This window comes from Pygoscelis adeliae, unplaced genomic scaffold (assembly GCF_000699105.1).
Source record: "Pygoscelis adeliae isolate BGI_AS28 unplaced genomic scaffold, ASM69910v1 Scaffold139, whole genome shotgun sequence".
Classification (NCBI taxonomy): Eukaryota; Metazoa; Chordata; class Aves; order Sphenisciformes; family Spheniscidae; genus Pygoscelis; species Pygoscelis adeliae.
The window spans coordinates 1,536,671-1,544,342 of record NW_008825613.1 but is presented as its reverse complement, the minus strand read 5'-3'; the positions used below and the strand labels follow the sequence as shown (position 1 = coordinate 1,544,342).

Sequence of the window (7,672 nt, the reverse complement as noted above, 5' to 3'; positions counted from 1 at the left end):
CCAGGCTGCCAGCAGCAACTGGGGCAGCAGTTATCCGGCTGGTGAGTACCCTGTCTTGTCCCCCCGATTGTGTCCAGGGTCCAGCATGTTTCCATGAAACGGGTTCATCTGTTGCCACGGCTGGACGTTGAGGCACAGTGGAGTCTCTCCATGGTTTCTAGGTTTGGAGGTTTTGTTTGCAGCACACCGGTTCAAGGTAATCAAGAGTTATGCGGCATGGCAGCAGTGCTTGCTTGCACAAACTAAAAGTCAGGGACAAGCTGCTGTCCCTTTTGCCATCCTGGGCACCTCTCTCCACCCCTAACCCCCCACCTTAATTGCTGCCAAATATCCTCAGGGCAATTGCAGTGAGCGTTTATATGAAACAGTAAGAGCAAGAATGTATTTTAGACTTTATGTGAGTTTTTTTAGCAGCTGTACATAGGAAGAGGCTGTGCCATGGAACTGTGCCGCTCCGCGTGTGTCACGGTGTCACCCACCGCCCAAAAACGTGAATGCTTCAGTTGTAGAGGAGGGTGGCCCTGAGTGTATAGAGGAACACAGTGAGTCATGGGGAAACCACAGAAATCCTCTTGGTGAGCTGAACGTGCTTCAGAAAGACGAATACAACTTTATCTGTAAGCTGTGTCTTAGATACGCGGCTGAGTCTTTTCACGGTGTGTGATCCTATTTGTGCATTTCTGGCATAGCTGCCTTCTCTTCTTGTCGTAAACCTCTTCTGAACTGCGTGCTTTAATCTGGAAACTTTCTAATAGATTTATAGTTGAACAACTTTTTTTACTCAACTTTTGGGGAAGAAACTAAAAAACCTGTGCCTGCAGTAGGTCATCTGTGTGTGTGTTTTTATATGTATTTGTGTATGTATACACACATATGTATACACACAGAAGAGCTACTCCAGGCATTGTTTTTTAGTCTGTGCGTGTATATATGTGCATGTGTATATGTATTTAAAAAAAATTTTTTTTAAAGCAGGATGGGGTAAGCAAGCTTAGAGGAGCTTTAATTTCTTCTGGTCTTGTCAAGTAATACCATGCCTACTTCATTTGTGAGTTGATTTGGTTATGCAGACGAAGGCAGGAAGGCAGACCATAACAAAACACGCTCTTATCAAATACCTGCTTATGGCACTGTCAGGTAAATCATTAACACATGGTCCCAGTGATTGTAAAAGCTGCTAAAGAGGTTTCTCACCCCTGAAACTCCCTTTTTCCAGGAGGTAAGAAGTGAAGTTACTTGCAGATCTTGGTTTCGTGCATGGGTGTGTGCAGCCGTCATGCTTTCTGTACTGGTTAATAAAGTGATGTAGTCCAGTGGATTAAGCGTGAGAGAGGACCTCCTCCCCATGCACAAAGAATGAAGTGCTTTCCTAAGACAGCGGTTCCAACTAAGGCAGAGGGGGAAAACACAGCATGCCAGGCTGCTTGGTGGGATCAGCTTGTGCATTGCTGTCATGCTGGTGGATAATGCTTTTATTTCATGTGACCAAGAAACTTGTGCTCTGAAGCAGTTTTGGGTGGGGGGGAATCAGTGTTTCAATTCTTCATTGAAGTAACTCGAGGCCAGGACGAGTTTTGCAGAAAACGGTGACTAAGACGTGTGGTTATCCACAAACTGACAAGAGCAGTGTGCTTTTCTGGGCTGTTGCTGGAGCGTGTAGTGGGAAACAGGTTCTCAGACCTGCCTACCACCTGTGCTGCATGTGGATGCGGGCCATTGCGTTCATGGTGGGGTTTCTCTCCCCTGGCCACAGCAGCAGCGTGGCAATTGCTGAATCATATCAGTTTTTGCCACTTACCTACCTGTAAATACGGTAACTCCATTACTGAAACTTAATTTTAAATGGGTTTATGGCTGATCGGCTGGTTTTCTCAGCAGCTTTGTTTCCTGGGATCCTGTGATTCAAATCTGCTTGAGCTGGGAAGATCTGCTGTGGGTCTTGGTGTGCTTAAATCCACACCAGACTTCTGTTTTGCCTGACTTTTGTTTCTATAGGCATGTAAAAATCTGATTTCTCCGAGGCATTTGATACTTATAATCTGTAGAGTCCTGTCTGCATTTACTTTAAGGTTTGATTGATTGCGTTTGCAATAAGACTATTTTGTGGAAGTAACTTGAAGTATAGATAATATGTAGCATATGAAAACACGTTATATGGAGAATAGCAAAAGTAGCCTCATTTTGCGATGTTGCAGCTGTTGTTTGAACAAGAGAAAAAGGGCTTAACTCAAGTAGGGCTTAAGCTATTCTAGTTGCCCACATCTAAGAGCATGACTCAAAACCTCCAGCTAACTCTTAAGCTTCCTGAATCAGCGTTGGAGTTGTGTCTTGCCCTCCACAAGCTGTGTGTGTTTTAGGTGCTGAGCTCTCAGTCAGGCTGTCTTATGTCAAAGGTCTTCCTGGTCCTACAAGGACGTTTTCAGTGTTCTCACTGGAGATGCCTGATTCTAATAAGACCTTTGAGACCACAGCTCAGAAACCTGGACCTCGCTTTAAAAAAAAAACAAACCCAAAGCCAAAAAACCTGTTTCATGCCATTCCATGTGGCTCAATGCCTTGCACAGCCTGAGCTCTGCGCCCCCAGGTTTCCATCTGCCTGCAAAAGCTCAAAACTGCTCTTTCTGCTCAGGAAAGTGCCCTTTTTGCTTGGCTAACTTTACAGGGTGGCTGCACATTGCCTTTTTAAAGCTGAGCTTTTAAAAGCTGTTCTACTGTGTGAGGAGAGAATTCAGGGTTAGCTGTATGTCTGTGTTACACCTGATACCAAGTGCCTGAAGGAGGAGGTATCCAAAACTAGAGAAGATGAATCCAAACCTTTCCCCAAGAGACGTGTTTGTCAAAGGAGGTCTCTGTACTGGAGACATCCCAGCAAGAGCTCTCAAGTGCTGTATCAACTGGTAATGCTGGCTTGCAGAAGGCAGGAGTGGTCCCTCCATCTCTGTCCTGGGAGAGCCGACCTGGGCAGCTAAGTGCAGAAGTGGGTCCACGCTCTAAATCTTTGCTTAAGCCTTTCTCCTTTGAGTGTTTAGGGACAAGAGGTGCTGATTAGGATCTCAGCTGGTTTACGTGAGCCAGGAGAGCGGCAGTCCTTTGGACAACCAGGTCACCACACTCCATATTCAGTAAGAGCTGTCATGGCCATGGGCGACAGGGAAAAGGAAGGCAGTCCCCTTCCCTCTCAGCTACCTTGAGTAGCTACCTGGGTTCAGGGTAGTTTGAGAGTGTCTCTGCTGCCCCTTTTGCACTTGCCACCAGCCTGTGGATGATTTTTTGCCAGGAAAATTGGCCTGATGGAGCACCTGGTTGTCTCCAGCTGCTTTCTGCAGCTGTCTGCGTGGCAGAGAAGGTGGGGGAAATGACTGGTTAAAAATAGAAAGGCAGATTAGGAAACTTGACGTATGGTTTCAACATACAGCCGAGCTGCTCTGACAACTCGCTGCTGCCACCAAAAGGGGAAGGACTTGCTTATGCTTGTGTGACTGCGCAGCCAGCTGGTTCTGCTGCCCAGCCCAGCAGAAAACCAGGAAAAGAGCAATTTTTCTGCCATGCAGTCACCCAAGCACAAGGGAGGCGGGTGGGGATACAAGGCGGGAGGGAGGGGATTCTTCTGAGAAAAGGCTTGTCGAACTCTGCTGGCGCAGGTAACCCGAGTTCAGGTGCACAGGGGCTGGAGCTGAATTCAGGTGAGCAGCTCCAGCGCTTCGCATCGGTAACGCCAGCTCTCCTGCGTGCTCAGCTCGGGTTTAAAATCAGAGCTACAGCATGCACGCTGCCATTTCTAGCTGGGGCTGAGCTAATTCAGGTTAGTCTACCCAAGTTCAGAGCAGAGTGTTAAGGAGATTTACTTTGTTGTTTGAATCATACATGTTCTGATAGTTTATAGGGAGAGTTTGAGTAGTTGGAAAAAAAACACATAAAAAGTACTGGGGCCTTAGTTTCACTTACCAAATGTAAAGGTCTTGCTTGGTTATAATATTACTCTTTTATAAGAGACTTTATTTTGCAATAAGCATGTGATGTGTCAGGAGAAAGGTAGTCACCAGACAAGCCAAGGTAAATATATTGTGTGCTTTGTAAATGGCAAGCTTTTTAAGCATTGCTTTTAGGAAGTGGCCATTAAACAGTGTTTTGTCAGCAACTCTTCACTTGGTGTTTATCGCTGTTCCTCATGGTTATCACTGTTCCTTGTAACTTTGTCGGGATATATTTTCTGTTGCCTTTCCTAAAATAAAGGCTGAAAAGTTTGTTTCCTGATGCTTTTTTTTGTCTTTGGTTTTAGGGGTTTGGGTTTATTTTTGTTTGCTTTCTTTTTTTAACTTTTTGTCAGTCTTGAGAACAGCGTGATTTCTCAAGCTGCTCCTTGGTTCAGATGAGCTCCTGTTGTTGTAACACTCCCAGCCACATGTCAATAACCAGTGAACCATCCAGTTCAGTGCCAAATGAAGAAGGGAAATATCCAGGGGCATTTCAGATATCCTGGATATCCATCCTAGATGGATCCTAAAAACCAGCAAGCGCGCTGTACCAAGTATTCCCTGTGCAGGACATGGTGGAGGTAAAACAGGAATTAGTTCAGTGTAACTAAATAATGTTTAGCTATATAATATTTAGTTCAGAAAACCTGTAACATAACACTTTCCCTGGACAAATTACTTGAAGACAAACAGCATTTATTCTTTTCAAGGGACTGTAGATATAAGCATATCTAGAGCTCGGTGGAATTCGGTATTGAGTCAAATTTTACCTCTTGGTTTGTGAAACTGGAATTATTCTGTGTTTTAAAAACGAATTTAAGAATTGAAGTTACTCTTTCAGCCTCTGGACAAGAATCCTGAAGACAAGCAGCTAGTTTTACTCAGTTAAGTTTCAAAATGCTTCAGCATGCTTTCTTCCTTGTTACTGGGCTGCTTTTCATAACCAGGAGTAAAAGTTCATTGGTCCCAGTGATACGTATAGCACTGTTTTCTTGTAAATTTAAAAGATCACTTTAGCGGTCAGGTAGATTTTTCACTAGTAAGAATGTTGACACTATTATACTTCATTAATTTTTAAAAAATGTGAAATTGAACCCAGTTAAATCCAATTTATTTATACTGGGGAAGCTTATGCTTTGGGATTGGTGAGTATTAAGCATCGAGGATGAGGAGGATTTAGCAGGAAGACCACCAGCTAGTTAGTTTTGGTGCAACTTTTTATTTCAGTTTCTTAGTCTTCCCAGCTCTCTGGGTTTTTTCCTTATTATTTCTAATTCCTTTTGTGTTTTGAAATTTTCTCTTTTAATCTCAGCCATGTGCTTTTCTTTGGGGACATTGGTTTGTCTGTTCTAAACTAGTCACACCCTACCTAAATCTGCAGTGAAGTCCTGGCATTGTTCAGCCCTCCGCAATGCATTTGCATGTTGTACTTAGGTTAGAACAGCAAAGATCTGACCTGGGCAAGCCTCAAGAAACTTTATTGTTTTATGAGAGAGAATGGAGAGATGCTTCAGATCGTGAGGTATCTCTGGTCCTGTTAAACTTGAAGCTATGAAAAGCAAATAATATATTGCAAATGCAAAATGAGAAATGAAAGCAACTTTCTGCTGTGTTAGAGTTTCTTCATCTTCACGGTTCTTGCACTTTCAGAAAATACAAGCTGTGGAACTGTTTGCTAGGGACTGAATTTTAGAGAAATAAAGAAGCTCTTCTAGGGAGGCTAGAGTAAACACTTATAACCCAGGAGAACAGTTTGCCCCGTTTTGATTTCTGAGATACTAAATTTACATAAACAACCCTCTCCCAAACCGTATATATTTTTAAATGATAAAAATATCTTCCCTGTATAATAAAAATATAACTATCTAGCAAAGGGACTATTTACAAACATTTTCCCTGTATGCGGTGGCCTGGCTTTTGCAACTTGTGAGGGAAAGGTGGGAAAAGAATTGATCCAATAATTCAGGGTTACTTAAGCTAAAAGCACTCAGTTACTGAATTAGATTTATCTGGGAGAAAAGTAACGCAGGCTCAGACTTTTGTTAATGTTTAATGTTCTGTAACGGTCTTCCCAGGCATAATTGAGCCATCAGCACGAGAGTGATCCTGTCAGAGGAGTTTATTTTGAGTGATTACAGAGCCCACTGTGGCTTTCATTTCAGTGCAGCCTGAGCTAATTGATGAACAGGGCCATAATTTATTTACAGTTCTCGGGATCCTTTCAGACTGATTCTCCTTTTAAAAACCGTTGGAAGGGGGGAGGAGGACGAGGAGGCTGCCGGGGCTCATTGGGCTGCCGGCACTGCTGCCCGTCTGTCACAAAGTTATCTAAAATATTCTGCCTTCTGTTCTGGGTGACAGTTTTGCACTGCCCTGGTTTTAGCAGCCTCTCCATTTTCTCCTAAGCCTGTTGACCTTTAATCTGGAGTGTGTGCCGCTCGGCTGGGGAGGGTCTGACACTCGGGGCTGAAACAAGCTGCTGAGGATGGGGGGAAAGGAGGGATGAAAGAGCCGGACGCTGCTGATGATGAAAAGAAAAATAAGGAATAAAAAAAGCTACAGAGGGCACTAACACCCATACTGTTTTTTGTCTAGGTCTCAGTTTGGGATGAATACTCCTGATTTTTCTTCCTGATTATTTTTTTTTCTTCCTGATTTTGCTAGATTCCAGCATAATACAGTTTTTTCTTCCTGATTTTGCTAGATTCCAGCATAATACAGTTTGTCTCCTACAGCTTGCTCTCCTGATGAATCATGGGTCTGCATCAATAAATCCAGCTTTATGCAGAGCTTTGAAATAGGGGGGAACTCCTGTCTATAAGTACCTTTGAAAGTAAGTAAGCAGAAGTGATTTTTATATTCAGAAATCACTTTGGGTATGAAGATGACTTTCAGTTCTGTTGAACCTCTGAGTAATCAGGGGAGGAGGCAGCTGCGAGTTGATGCGTGGCTTTGGGTTTTCCCCGTGCTTGGGGCAGACCTGCTATTTCTGGAGATTCGGCAGGGACCTGTTGAGCTTTATAGTCCTGTATGGTGGGAAAGGGTAGTATGGAGTCCCTTAAAGACTCGAGCACCGCTGTCTTGGCGCTTTGCGTGTCCTGTCCTGTCTTAAAATATTTTAGACCATATCCTAATTCTCAAGATGAAAGGCAGTTTTCAACTAGATACACAGTTAGTTTTCATGACTGAACTTTGAGGTGCCAGCTGCCAGTTGTTTGAAAGCTGCTGTGCCTTTTGAGTCAAATTTTGCAAATACGAGTAAAGAAAGATGTTGTGCATTGTAAACATGAGCACTGCAACAGTATTATTTGTCAGTCAGCTGCCTTAAATAAAAAAATTTAAGGGAAAAAAAAAAAAAGCCAGTGATTAGGGGCAAGTCTTCCATAGGTAGCTATTACTCTTCCCCAGGAAAATTTGCCACAGCAATACTTCTAACTGCTAACACTTGAAACTGTAAAGACATTGTGTTTGCGCTCATGTGCGTGGCAAAGTGCTGGAAAACAGATACAGCAATGAGTTTCAATAGGGCAATTCATAACTACTGTCATATCTTCAGGCAGCTTTGCAGAGAAATCTGACAGAAGGATCGTTTCAGCCATTCTGGTTTAATTACCGAACTGGTGAGTGTCCTGCCATCCCATTGCAAGTTTTATATTTGGTGGAGATCCACACCAAAATCATCTGATGTTTGTCTTGAG

At 43.4% G+C, this 7,672-nt stretch overlaps 1 protein-coding gene across 1 annotated transcript in view; it reads left to right on the top strand.

The window, feature by feature from the left end:
- The window catches only part of SGMS1 (sphingomyelin synthase 1), a 36,928-nt gene that overhangs the window by 521 nt on the left and 28,735 nt on the right, over positions 1-7,672 (top strand). The gene's annotated exons all lie outside the window — the stretch shown is intronic.